Source organism: Chrysemys picta, chromosome 10, assembly GCF_011386835.1.
Source record: "Chrysemys picta bellii isolate R12L10 chromosome 10, ASM1138683v2, whole genome shotgun sequence".
Taxonomy (NCBI): Eukaryota; Metazoa; Chordata; order Testudines; family Emydidae; genus Chrysemys; species Chrysemys picta.
The window spans coordinates 55,785,084-55,800,151 of NC_088800.1; the positions used below are offsets into that span (position 1 = coordinate 55,785,084).

At 43.4% G+C, this 15,068-nt stretch overlaps 1 protein-coding gene across 1 annotated transcript in view; it reads left to right on the top strand.

The window, feature by feature from the left end:
• Positions 1-251: 251 nt before the first annotated feature.
• The window catches only part of FAM234A (family with sequence similarity 234 member A), a 56,472-nt gene continuing 41,655 nt past the window's right edge, over positions 252-15,068 (top strand). Inside the window, exon 1 of the mRNA XM_005294419.5 lies at positions 252-387. The gene's annotated coding sequence lies outside the window, so the exon portion shown is untranslated. The remainder of the gene's footprint in view (positions 388-15,068) is intronic.

Here is a 15,068-nt window from a genome sequence, read left to right on the forward strand (position 1 = left end):
AGTCAAGTTAGCCTGCGGAACTCCCCCACACCAGCTGCCCTAGGGGCCACGGCTGGAAGAGCGGCAGGTGTACGCAGACCTCGGGCCCCGCCCTGGTCCGAGCCCGCCCCTAGAGGGCCCTACGCTCGCTCGTGGGGCGGGCCGCCAGCTGCCCGAGCGCGTGGGCACTCCCGTCTCGCGCAGGCGCATATCTCAGACGCCCCACTCCTGGTAACCAACCCCCGGGGGCAGAGAACCTCAGGGACCAGAAGCGGAAATGGCGTCATGCCCTCAGCGGGGCGGAGTGATGCTTGCGCAGCCCCATCCCTTCCGGCGGAGACACGCCCCGGGGCGGAGCCAAGAGAGTGGAGCGGAGCCGGTAGGAGGCCGGCTGGCAAGTGGCGAAGGGTGAGTGTGTGTGCGCGCGCGTGCGCGGAGGGGTACGGGACCCCCGCCCCTAATCTGCGGCGGGGGCCTGTCTGCGTGATTCTGTGTGTGTGGGTCAGAGCTAGCCCCACCCTCCCACCGGCTGTACTGGGGGGTCCCCGTGGGGGGTGCAGGGCTAGCCCCACCCTCCCACCGGCTGTACTGGGGGGTCCCTGTCTGGGGTGTGTGTGCGCAGGGCTAGCCCCACCCCTCCACAGTCTGTACTGGGAAGGTCCCTGTGTGTGGGGGTGTGTGCGCAGGGCTAGCCCCACCCCTACAGTCTGTACTGGGGGGGGGTCCCTGTGTGTGTGTGGGCGCTTGGCTAGTCCCACCCCCACAGCCCATACTGGGGGGAGGGTGGGTCCCTTTGTGTGGGGGTAGTGTAGGGCTAGCCCCATCCCCTACAGCTTGTACTGGGGGGTTCCTGTATTGGGGGGAGGGATAGCTCAGTGGTTTGAGCATTGGCCTGCTAAACCCAGGGTTGTAAATTCAATCCTTGAGGGGGCCATTTAGGGATCTGGGGCAAAAATCTGTCTGGGGATTGGTCCTGCTTTGAGCAGGGGGTTGGACTAGATGACCTCCTGAGGTCCCTTCCAACCCTGATAGTCTATGATTCTATGTAGTGCCTTCCCCCTTACAGCTTGTACCGGTCATGACTGGCCCTTATGACTTTGTGTATGTGTGTGGAGGGGAATGGACAGTGCTATTCCCTCATCCCCTACAACTTTTTTGGGGGGGGCAGAGGGGTTTTTTCCCATGACTCCCTTCTATGGGGCTGGGCCCCTTCTGGTGACTCTCCCGTGCAGGGTCCTTCCCAGCCACTAGGGCCCCTGAGGGCGTGGAATTTACCAGTATGGGGCTTGGTGGGGAGGGGCAGCACCCACATTGCCCCCATGTGCTGGGGAGTGGCGGGACTGCAGTGGATAGCTGGTTCTTTGGGGCCCTCTGGAAAGTGGCCACAGACACCCATCACCAGGCTTCAGCAGTTTGTAGGGCACCCCGTAACGCTCGGTTTGTCTATATGCCTCTCATGCCTGAACATGTGATCGCTTGCCTGGCTAAAATACATGAATTGTCTTTAATTGCTCCTATCTGTCTCTGTGCGGCTCTAGGCACTGATGCTCAGATTAAGAATAGTTTATTTCAGTTCAGTTTAAATTATGTGTAAACTAAATTGAAATAAACCTATTTAATTTGCAATAAGTGTGTCTGGTTACAGACTTTCCATAAATAACAAAAGAGTCTAATTAAAAGCACTCAAGCTAATTTCATTGCCAATTTGTGTGTAGGCAAGCCCTCCTCCCATCCTCCCCAGCCATATTACTCATCTGGCTACAAATTGCAGATCACGGCCATGAACAGATTATTCATAACTTGAGTTGAGACAAAACAAAAACAAACAAAAGGAAGTATTTCTTCACACAACGCAGTCAGCCTCTGGAACTCTTTGCCAGAGGATGTTGTGAAGGCCAAGACTATAACAAGGTTCAAAAAATAACTAGATAAGTTCATGGAAGATAGGCCCATCAATGGCTATTAGCCAAGTTGACAGGGATGGTGTCCCTAGCCTCTGTTTGCCAGAAGCTGGGAATGGGCAATGGGGATGGATCATTTGATGATTACCTGTTCTATTCATTCCTTTTGAAGCACCTGGCGTTGGCCACTGTCAGAAGACAGGATACTGGACTAGATGGGCCTTTGGTCTGACCCAGTATGGCCATTCTTATGTTCTCTGTGCACCTTACAACCTGCACACTGAAGCCCATATTTACATCTCAGTCACACTGGGTACAACTACATGGCAGACAGAAATCCACAGCACTGAGCCTCAGAGGCCAGGTGTACAGACTAGCTCTATAGATGTTCGGGCTCAGGTTGGAGCTCAGGCTCTGAAACCTGCCACCCTCCCTAGACTTCAGAGTCTAAGCTCTAGCCCAAGCTCAAATGTCTACACAGCTATTTTTAATGCTGTAGTGGGAGCCTACAGTCTGTAGCAGGGCTCTGAGACCTGCTGCTATAGGTTTCTACTTGTTGTGTAGATGTACCCATTGACATAAATTAAGGTCAAAGTACAAGAAGTACTAAGATCAAGAGATAAATAGAATGGAGTTACTCTAGATTTATACTGCTGTAACTGAAAATGGATTCTGGCCCTGAATAATACAGAGATTATCATGACCCCTACCATCAGTTATTGAACACCATCCAACCTATACACAGAAAGATGCAGTGATCCAGAGGGAAAAAAGTATTGCTGTGCCATTATGAACTACGCAATGTATACACAAGGGACAGAGGTTAGAGTTGTGTGTGTAACCTTAACTTTGGCTTTTTTTGACTTTTGAGCACTTACTAGAAAAATGTTAAAGCTGCAAAGTTTCATTAGAAGTAACTAAACACCCCAGGTTCTTCTATTCTTCCCATGAATAGAATGCCTATGCCTCCACCCAGATGTCAGGTGAATGTTCCGTGGAATCAGCCCCCAAGACATTACTGTTTTCATTTCAGGAATTTCCAACAGTTGGCATTGCTCACTTATTTTTAGTACAGTTCAACTCACAAGAATTACTTTCAAAGATATCCTCTAACCACACAAAACTAACTGAGTTGTTTCTTTTGGCTTGATATATGGAAAGCGGTATTCTATACAGCTAACAGAACTTCAAGCTGCACTTATTCATTCTTTTATCTCCAGGTACTCTATAGTTCCTCAGCAGGGGCTGACAGAGTACGCTACATACAACTGGATTCTGTATGACATCCAAAACTGAGGTCTAAAACTTTTCACATGAGTGAAGGTGTTAGCCCAAAGCTCCTTGCCAAATTTCAACTTGATTAATGCAATTCAGTCTCCCCAACATTCCCCAGGTAGTTTCAAATGTATGCCGTACTCCTCTCAGATTAAACTGTTGTGTGATGTGCAAGTTCAACACTTGAGTTTCCTGCCAAAAGTAACTCCAGTTCAGTGACAGGCAATGAAATTCTTACATTAGTTTGCTTTGTGCTCTGAGGCACATACTGAAGTAACCAAACCTGCTACATTTCACTGTTGAAAAACGTGATTTCAGACAAACATTTTAGACTACTTAGTTTTTCCATTTTGGGGAATGCAAGGAAAGAAGAGCCACCCTACATCATAAGAATGGCCAAACTGGGTCAGACCAAAGGTCCATGTCCTGTCTTCTGATAGTGGCCAATGCCAGGTGCCCCAGAGGGAATGAACAGAACAGGTAATCATCAAATGATCCATCCCTTGTTGCCCATTCCCAACAAGGTGGGGTGCCCTCATTAATAGTAAGGATAAGAATAACTCTTATGTTTTTTTAATTTTTTAAAACATTACCAATATTTAATTTCCATAGAGGAAAGTTGCTTTAATGTTGGTAAATAGGGATTGTGGTGTGTAACCACCACCTTCACCTCTGCGTTACATTCTGTGCACTGCTTGATGCAGGGGTTGTATGGAAAAATAGTACATGTTGATGTAACTAGTGTATATTGAAATGCATACACATGGAGATAGAATAAAGATGGCACAGGCAACCTGCATATTGTCACTTGTTGGCTTTTGAGTGCATTGCTTGCAACCGTAACATTGAGTGTAGTTTTTTTTTAGGGCGCTATAGAAATCGAGGACCTGTTTATACTGTAACTCTGCTTTTGTTCTGCAGTGCTGATCTGCAAAGTTCCCGGCTGTTCCAGGTCTCTTGAATATTGTGTTGAATTTTGTAATTTTATTTTTTATATTTACTCAAATGTGCATTATTGGCTAGGATTCCTCTAGCAAGCTCTCTTCTAACATTGGCGAAAGGCTATGGTAGTAATCCACAGGGCCAATGAGTCCCCTTTTGTCCATTCACTTAAATGACTGCATAATGACAGCCAGGCCTGGGCTTTTCAGTGCTTGTGGAAAGGTCCATTAGTGCAGTGATGTGTGTTAGCAGCTTGTTTTTCCCCTCATATGAAGCAATGATTTAGATAAATTGTTCTTAGCTGCACGCTCTGAAACCAAAGTCTGGAAGCTCCGTTTTATTGACTTTGGAGCCAAGAATAGTTCATTTAATTCCATCAAGCCAGTGCAGCTAATGTCTAATACAAATTGTGGCAGCTTGTTTTTAACCTTGTGCACTAAAGAGCTTTGGAGCAGAAGGACAAAATGATGACTTTTTGTTCCTACATTTTAAAAAATGGCTTGAATGATGAGATTGGAAGGATTTGTGTGTATACAAGGAAACACACCTTGTAACAATGTTACTTGTGTAATGTGCCTGCTGCACACCTGGAGAAGGGAATAGATTTGATTCTAGAGCACAGGTTCTCAGACTGTGGTCCGCGAGCTCCATTCAGGTGGTCCACGGATAAGGTGGACCTGGGCAGCCGCACACGAGTGAATGAAGGCCACCCACCTAATTAGTGGAGCCGAGCAGGCTTGGCTCCTCTAATTAGGTGCCTGGACCCTGGAGAAGATGCACATGTAAGGTGAGGTGGTGGCCGTGGGGGGATTAGGGAGTAGGTGGGAGAGGGAAGTGGGATGAAAAGAGGGGGTGGGGGGAATTCGGGACGTGCAGGGCTGCAGTGGCGAGAGAAAGAGGCGACTTTCCCCAGCTCCAGGACTGCGGCTGCCAGGGAGAGACCTCCCTTCTTCCGAGCCCCAGCTCTGGGGCTACTGTGGCGAGGGAGAGACCCACACCCCCCCCCCTCCTTTCCAGCCCCAGCTTGGGGGCTGCCACGGCGGGAGGGAGAGGGCACATCCATCTCATTAGAAAGGTAAGATTACTGATATTAAAATATGAGTTGTATGCTTTTATTTCTAGAACAAAAAAAGTTAATAATTAAGGTTTTACATAGCACTTTTATCCAAAGCGCTTTACAATAGTTACCTAACGGTGCAAACAACATTTGGAAAGATCATTAAGAGGTCCGCCGATACCCTCAGCAATTTTCAAGTGGTCTGCGGAAAAAAAAGTTTAAGAACCACTGTTCTAGGGAAAGGATGCGATGGTAAATTGACGATGTTGTGTCCGGTGGATGGCCCCACTTGACAACTGACCAGGGAACTGAGGGCTGTGTTTAGCTGGTATGAATCAGATTGGTTGCAGCTGCCTTTGTCTTTAAGGTCCGTCTTGATAAGGCTGTTCAGCGCAAGGTGGAACGTTGCAGTACTGGGAACTTTCATCTCCATGGGCTGAACTTCCATATGTTAAAGATGAAGATTTTCTCCTCCCAAATTGTCCCTTCTCCTCTCTGAGAGAGGTTCCCTAATATCTACTGTGATTGTGATTTCTAACCAAAACAATTCCTGCAGTCTCCTGCTTTCTGCTGCGTGATGGCCTCAGCCATTTGGTACTGGCTAAGGGAGTTTGGAGTGGGCGATGGGGAGGGTTCAGTAAAAAATTGCGTTCACACAACCTGCTCACAGTGTTAGAATTCAAAATGTTAAACACTTGCCCAGCTTATCAGCATTCATTAGTCAATTTATCACATTTTCTTACTTCTTTCTGCAGAGTCACAATTTAAGTGTTCTAATCCTCTTTCTTTCCTTGGATTGAATTCATTCATTTTAGATGACTGTGACACATAGCAATGCTGAGGAGGCACTTTCCTTGTAAGCCACTGCCTCCAAGTGCTTTCTATCTTGCTGAAAAAAACACCCTGTTGTTTAGCACTCAAAACTTGGTTTTCTGGCTGGTTTGTTACATTCTATTCAAGGTGCATTGATTTAAATCACCAAGTGGAAAGCCTCAATTTAAATAATTGATTGTAATCAACATTTCTATTTATAGTTCATTGATTGCCTAGAGAAAGGTGCATTCTCATTGGTTGATATAACCATTAAAACGTTGATTTACAGCTAAATAGCGCCTTTACACTAGATTTGATAATCTTTTTGCTACTTAGGAGGTACACTATTTACATTGATTTAAGCAATTATAGCTTAATATTTTCAGGTTCTTATTAATTGCACATTTTTAGTATGTTAGAAAATAGTGAATGATATATTGCTCATTTACTAGCTAATTAACTTTTTGCTTGTAAATTGTGTCAAGCTACATTAGGGATGGTGATGGTAAATGGAATTTAATTCAACACAACATATACAATTTATTTTTATTAAACAAAACAATCTTAAATGTTTTGCATATGTAAACTTCTCTTATCAAAACATGTTTAACATTTACAACTAAATGAGTTATTAAAGAAACAGAGGGATTAACTGTAATCAGTGAATTAAAAGGATTATTTCAAGTCAGCCTGAGAAAAATTTTAAATATGCCCATGTGAAAGTGACTGGGGCCAGCGGGCATGGCCCCATCACTTTTTACTGGCTGTAAAGGCAAGCAGGCGGTTCAGGGGAAAGGGGTGGTGCGGGAGGACGGGTTCAGGGGGAAGGGATGGCGTGGGGCCTCCCCACTTTTAGGGAGCTTCCATCGCTCCTGACTGGAGCATAAATTCTTACTTGCCTAAGTCTCTTGAAAATGAGTTTAACTTTAGGCTGAGCTATTGTGCATTATTTATAAAGTTTGACCTCAAAAGTTGGATGTTTTTCCACTGATTCTTTCTTTATATAGACAAACAGCCTTTAACTCTAAGGGTAGGTCTATACTTACCTCCGGGTCCGGCGGTAAGCAATCGATCTTCTGGGATCGATTTATCGTGTCTTGTCTAGACACGATAAATCGATCCCAGATCGATCCCAGATGTGCTCGCCGTCGACGCCGGTACTCCTGCTCCGCAAGAGGAGTACGCGGAGTCGACGGGGGAGCCTGCCTGCCGCGTCTGGACCCGCGGTAAGTTCGAACTAAGGTACTTCAACTTCAGCTACATTATTCACGTAGCTGAAGCTGCGTATCTTAGTTCGAAGTGGGGGGTTAGTGTGGACCAGGCCTTAGAGTTCATGGTAGATGCTCATGGATTCAGCATATTTATTTTTTATTTAAATGTTTTAAGATATAGTAAGTTTAGTCCTTAACATATTTTGTATTAAACTCAGATTTCAATTTAAGCAGGTTTATTTTTAGAAAGAGAAACTTATTATTTAAATAAAATAAAAAATAACAGTTTAAAATAAATTATTTTTCATTTAAAATCATTTTCATTAATCCACTCTCTCTATTTGGCCATTTTATTGGGGGGGGAGGGGCTTTGTGCTCCTCCTCCCTCAAATGGATAACCAAAATCAATTTAATTTTTACAACTTCACACTTGCAGACTTGGTCCTAACAGGGAGAAAAATCCTTTAACGTGTTAAGAAATGACCAGAGTGTGTGTGTGTGAAATCACAACTTCTTACTAATTCTTTTTAAAAACTAAAACTTTTTTCTGAAAGGAACACATGACTGCACCCTGCAAAAGGCTGCTGACTTCCTACCGGAAGAGCAGTTGCATGTGCTAGAACAGATGTACACTTCGCGATGAAACAGGGAGCTAATGGGGTTTGGCCACTGTGGTTGGCTTTAATGTGTGGACAGACAATCTACAGGAATAAGGGCTATATCCTGAGGGGTTTCAAGTTCTCAATGGAAGTTGAGAACATTCAGCATCTCAGAAGATTGGGCCCTGTGGCAGCACATTGAATGTTCTATAAAATATCTGAGATTTCTTTTATCTGGGTCTACAGCATAAAAGTGTAGGAGAGAAGGAAACAAACTTTCATTCCAGAGAAGTAGGTTATTTCTGGGGAAAGCCACTGAGGGAAGAGCGAGCAAATGATCTTGTGGAAATGGAAGATCATATTTCTGAAGGCCAGAATGGGTGAAATAAGTCCATTTTATTCAACACAGACCTCATTTCTGTAAATTAATGACTGAGAGACTTCGTGCATATTGTGGAGTTTTTGAATGATCAAATAAATGAAGGAAAATGATAGAGCAATGAGACTGCATCACAAAATGTACTTTGGTGATTTTAACAATTGTATCTTTTTTTTATTTTATTTTTCAGAAGTTTAATAAACCCATACAGACATTAAAGTACAATGACAAGGAAAACACAGCACGAGAACACATTTAACAATAACACAGTATTTTAATATTCACAGATAAGTACCCCTAAGCATTATAGCAAACCTCCCATTCCCACGCTCTCAAAAAAGGCACATCAGAAGCTCAATGTACCTGGAGTCAATTTGTCAAGCTCTCATGAACAACCAAGTGTCTTCACAGTTGGATCTTGTGCCTGTATAGATTAATGTCAGTTTTTCCATGAGGGTGATATTGGCTAGCTCGAAGAATGTGAAAGGGAGCAGCAGATAGTCATTTTGCAAAATGACTCTTTTGGCCACTATATGTGCTGCAGTAGTCCATTTCTTAGCATTACTCGAAAGGGTAGAGATTTGAGAATGCCCAAAACACAGAGGCTTGGCGTAGAGGAAATCCCTACCCTAGTCGCCTTAGGTAGAACACCACACTTTTTTTCCCCCCCCCCAAAGTGTGGATATACTTAGTCTTTGTATGTCAATGTAAGACAGGTTTGCAATGGAGCTGTCACATCTCCAACATTTACTGTGTGGGGAGAGTCCAGCTTCATTGCAGTCACCCAGGAGTCCAGTAATGCTTGTAAATTTGTTCGGAAAGAAACCCAAAACCAAAGAACGCATGTTCTGCGTACATTGTGCCAGATATTATCTCACTTGTCAGAAGAAATGGAGATATTTAGCTTCATTTTCCATTGTTCTTTTATGGTATATTCAGTGGGATAAATTAAGGAGTTCAGCCATTTGTATGTGTTACCCGCAAAATATTTTTGGCTAATATTCTTATTCTTTTTAAGGTGCAATTCAAGTGGAGTGTTTGTGACCTGCCAGCCATTCCCCAGCTCCTTTATAATTTTGAGTTGAAGTTTATTGTAGAAAGGACCTTGATCTATTGATAGCTGGTATTTATTGCTAAGATATGTGAAGAAGGCTAAAATTGTGTGTTCAGCAATATCTTGTACGATTAATATGTCCTTGGTTAACCAGGCAGATTTGAGTTTTGAGCTATTAGCAAATTTAAATGAGGATTATTCCAGATTGGCATGGAAGGAGAGTTGGTGAGAATAGAAGTGGCAATCAACTTGATTTTCTGAAAAACACTCCCAGATGAGGTAAATAGTTTTTCCTTAAAGGTGTAGGCAACCATTTTAAAAATGGAAGTGCCGAGAGAGAGCACCCAAGGGGTTAACTAATTTTTCTTCAATCTCAACTCACATTGGGTTTTGGAAGAGTTAGTGGGACAGAACAATCTTATTAAAAATATTAATTGAAAAGCCAGGAGATATAAATTGCAAATCAGGTAATCCCCTGCCCTCCATTTTGCCATGATTTCTTAAGTATCTTGTGGGTTATCCGTGGTGTCTTTGTATTCCATAAAAATTGTTGTACAACTCTATTCTTGTGAAAGGTGAAGCAGGAAATTTAAGTGGAATTAAAATAAACATATACGTTAATCTTGGTCCTACATTCATTTTAATAGCTTCTACCTTTCCCAATAAATATATTGGTAGTGAATGCCATTTCTCAATGTCTTTTGTCACTTCTGTGAGTATGACATTCATGTTTGCAGATACTATCTTTGATAAATCAGAGCATATCCTGATGCCTAAATAGGTTATCTCTTTGCATGAATGAAAGGAGAATGATTGTATTTGAGATGGATTTGGTCTACAAGAAGTGTCCGTCACTTGAGACTTGTTCCAGTTTATCCAAAATCTGGGATCTCACTGAAGTAGGTTACTGCAGGTAGAATCGAAGAGGAAGGATTTTTGAGAGCGAGCAGAATATCATCCAGGTATAGGCTAATCTTGTACTCTTTACCCCAAATGGTAATTCTTTCAATGGAGGGGTGAGTGTCTGATATATGCTGCTCATGATTCCATGGCTATATCAAATAATAGAGGCAATCGAGGGTACCCCAGACACATTCCTTGAGTTAACTGAAAAGTGGAGGAGATAACACCATTTGTCAGAATTGGTCAAATAGATTGGAATTGAACTTGCTGTGAGATGTATGAAGGGGTGCATAAAAGTCTTTATACTGTTAATTTTATCAGGTTCTAGTACAGAATGACTGTTGTCCTGTAGCAAAGAGGATGTAGTGTTACTGGATAAAGCCATTTTAATTTTCCTCGCAAGGAGTTTGCTCGCTTTATCCACGCATTCTTAATGCCGCTGTTTAATTCTGTAAGCATGAATTCAATCTGGGTGAACATACGTTCGTTGTATTTGTATTCTGAGGCAATGAGAGAGTGCAGAAGCTCATTATTCTAAGGATCATCTTTGTTTTTTTCCCCACACTTAGGCTATGTCTACACTGCGCAGCTTTTAGTGACAGGGCTGTACCACTACAGCAGTGCTGCTAAAAGGCGCACAGTGTAGCCGCTGTTTGTCTGCAGGAGAGAGCTCTCCCGCCGACGACAAATTTCCACCCCCAATGAGCGGTGTTAGCGAGTGGCGTTACCGTTGTCAGCAGGAGAGTGCTCCTGCCGATAAAGCACTGTTCACATCAGTGCTTGTCCTCAGACAAAACTTTTGTCTTTCGGGGTGTTTTTTTTTTTTTTTTAAACACCTCTGAAGGACAAAAGTTTTATTTTTCACTGGCCAGCGTACACAAAACCTTAGCAGCCTCCTCTGTTAAAGAACTAAGTAATTTATTCCTTTCTTCTCAGATGCAAATTTTATGCATTCTCCCCTTAAGATAGCCTTCAGTGCTTCCCATAAAGTTGAAGTAGAGGAGACAGTATTTGTATTTTCCTTCCGGAAGTTGGTAATGGAAGTTTCAATCATCTGAAGAAATGTAGGGTCTTTATTAAGGAGATGTGTGTTTAACTTCCATCTTGAGGCTCTTGTAGCACTATGACCACTATCTATGTGAAGAGAAATTGGAGCATGATCAGAGATGATGATATTACTGACTTGAGCCTTCAGGCACGTAGGAGCTAGCACCTTAAAATTCATAAACAAATCGTATCTTGAATAGGAGGCATGAACCGTGGAGAAATGTGTATAGTCACGCTTTGTAGGGTGCTTCAGTCTCCAAATACTCACTAGTCCAATATACTTCAGTAGAGATAATGGATGGTTTGCACAGGCCTGAGATTTTCACCTGGAACACAGATTTGTGTCTCTCATCCATGACAGCATTCCATTCTCCTCCTAGCTCCACTGGGCCATCAGCTCTATGAAAATGTCAGTTATTTCTGTGCTAAAGGGTTTGTTCCCACCACTAGGATTATATACACTCCCCACAAATTATCCTCTTAGTATTGAAAATACTTTCAGCTATTACGTATCTGCCCTCTGGATCTGACCATGACTGACTAGGAGCTTGGCTACACTTGCAGATGTAGAGCGCTGGGAGTTAAACCAGCCTTCAGAGACCGCAGCAGGGAAAGCGCTGCCATGTGTTTACACTGTCAGCTGCAAGTGCACTGGCGTGGCAACATTAGTAGCTCTTGCAGTGCCACAAAGCGCAGTGCATTGTGGTAGCTATCCCAGTGTGCAAGTGGCTGCAACATGCTTTTCATATGGGGGTGGTGGTGAAGTGTGATAGGGAGTGTGTTGTGTGTATGTGGGGGGAGAGACAGTGTGTTTTGGGGGGCTGAGCACGTGTCAGCATGCTGTCTTGTAAGTTCAGACAGCAGCAGACCCCCCCCTCTCCTCCCCTCTCACACAGTCACAGCAGCAGCATTCCACAGTAATGGTTTGCTTTGTCCCGGAGCAGATAAGCATGCTGGCTGTCAGAAATGGGGCTTTGAAAAGGGATATCCGCATGCTTGCAGCTGATTTCAAAACAATGGAAAGAGTGGCCACTTGACTTCAGGGGATTATGGGATGTTTCCGGAGGCCAATCACAGCGCAGTAATGCAACACTTTGTCCACATTGACGCCCGGGCGTTTCAGCCAGAGCGCAGCAAGCTTTATGCTTCTCATGGAGGTGGATTACCAGGAGCGCTCCAGCTAGGGTAACTAGATGTCCCAATTTTATAGGGACAGTCCTGATATTTAGGGTTTTTTTTTATATGGGCTTCTATTACCCCCCCCCCCATCCTCTGTCACGATTTTTCACACTTTTCTCTCTGGTCGCCGTAGCTCCAGCTGCAGAGTCCAGGCGCTGTACATGCCTTGCCAGTATGGACACCTCAGGAGTTAGGACGCCCGGGGCTGCTTTAATGCACTCTAACTTGCAAGTGTAGCCAAGTCCTAGATTGAAGAGTTAAGCTCTTGTGGATTAGTATCACAACTCCCTTGCTTCTGAAAGAGATGTGATAGTAATGCCCCACCCATAGTTTTTTAATTCTGTCTGCATCTTCATTCCTTAAATGGGTCTCCTGAAAGGAAGCTATATGACATGATTCTAGTCAAATGAACAGCGTGCCATCACTGGTAAATAGTATCAATGGCCAATGAGGGTCTGGCTGGAGAATCTTGCCTACATGCTCGGGGTTCTACTGATCACCATATTTGGGGTCGGGAAGGAATTTTCCTCCAGGGTAGATTGGCAGAGGCCCTGGAGGTTTTTTGCCTTCCTCCGCAGCATGGGGCGGGGGTCGCTAGCTGGAGGATTCTCTGCTACTTGAAGTCTCTAAACCACAGGATTTGGGGACTTCAACAGCAGAGTCAAGGGAAAGGGGTTGGGACGGCTTTGTGGCCCGCATCATGCGGGAGGTCAGACTAGATGATCATAATGGTCCCTTCTGACCTTAAAGTCTATGAGTCTATGAGACATCCATTTGATTACATGCCTCAGAGTTTTGATTCTCTTGGAGGGTCCATTAAGCCCGCAGTATGTTCCAGGAACAAAACTTAATAGAATTCATGAAAAATCAGTGGTGGTTCAGATGCTAATTGATGCCCAATAGATTGACAGCCTCTGAGTTCCTCTCCATGCAAATACTACCTGCCTTACCCATGATATCCCAGCTTTCCAGTACAGGCACATTCAGATCTCACATGGTGTATGCCTGCACCCACCCTCACCCTCACCCCTGCAATATGAATTTATTAGGAATCTGCCAGAAATATACCTATGTTTACCAAAATACTTAGATGTGCCAAGGTGTATAAATGAATTAAACCTATAGCTTCATAGATATGAATGCATAAGTAATAGCATATAGTATATAAATACCAATATGGATATGGTATATAAATATTTATACCAGTAGACTAATGGAAAAAGATTAACGTGAAGTGACATAAATGATATGTTTGCAAACAAATCTGAATATATTACCACCATACACGTATTTTAATGTATATAAACTTTAAGTACGGGTAGAAACGTAACAATAAATATGCAAGTGGCCATATCACAACTAACATGCAAGTAAACAGTTATGGTGCCAATATATTCATACATATATATTATAAACATATGAGTATACTTATAAATATAGCTATAAATATAAGGAGATAAGAGTAATATAGTTATTAACATATATATTTTTGTTGGTTTATCAATCTATTGAAAGTATTTATTATCAACCTATACTAAAGATAATTATACCCTGTAATGCTATTAAATATATCAAATATGTGTATTTGAGTTGCCTAGTTTTCCCAATCACAGTTCCTTTTCTCCAGGGCTTATATTCTCCATTTATTTTCCTTTATCAGAGGATCATGTTGATATCTGTAGCGAGATCTGCTCTCAATTCCTATAGTGCTTGCCAAGTATCTGCTGGGGTTTTGAAGTATTTCACAGTGTGTGTCCGCTTCATTATGAAGATTGTAGGATATTTGAGGATGTATGTAATATCTGATCCCAGAAGAGCTCATTTGATGCTATTTAGTGGTGCTCTCTTCTTGCTTAAATTCACAGACAAGTCTGGATACAAAGAAAATTTAAAATCTTTATACTTAAGAGTTCATTTTTGCCTTGGAGCAGTCATCAGCTTAACTTTGTCATTAAATCTTTGCAGTTTAAAGATGGCGGGCTTGTGGTTATTATTGGTCTCTTGGTCTCTCTCCTGCTGCCCCTGCCACTTAATCACCCCTTTCAGTCTCCAGAGGAGGCAAACTGGGATCCAAACGTAGTATCTCAGATTATGTTCTGGAGCAAACTGATCATGTTTTTTCCTTCCCCATGCTTCAAGGACACCTAGTAACCATGGGTGTTTTGGGGGGAAGGTGGTGGGGGGGTAATGTCTGAGGCTTGTGGGGGGCGGGTATGGAATTTGCCTCCCCCACGCAGCTCCATTGGCATGACAGGAGCTGCTCCCCCAGCAATACAGAAGTCAAACTGTCTATGCTAGTAACCATAAATTATTTTTGTAATCTGTTTTCAATATTTTCTTGTTTCTCCTCAAGATTGGTTACTCTTTGCCTTAATGAAGCATTCTCCATTTTAATTTCCTTCTTTTCTATGGCAGTTCTTCTTTCTTCATTATCTAAATAGATCAAACGAGCTTTGACTTCTCCCACATCATTAGAGAGCTCATGTATGTCTTGAGATTAAAAAAATCAAATTTAGTAGTTTCAAAGTCCTCATAGCTGCAAAGTCCAGGGTGAGAGACAGCTGGGTTTCCTTGGCCTGAGCAGGCATGGGTCATTTGGCGTTTGTTTTTCCCAGCTGGATCCATGATAACATTGGCGCTGACTTCCCCGTTTTCCCCTGGGTGCTCGACCCTACCCTATGCCCCTGGCCCCACCCTCACTCCACCCCTTCCATGCAGCCCAGCCCTGC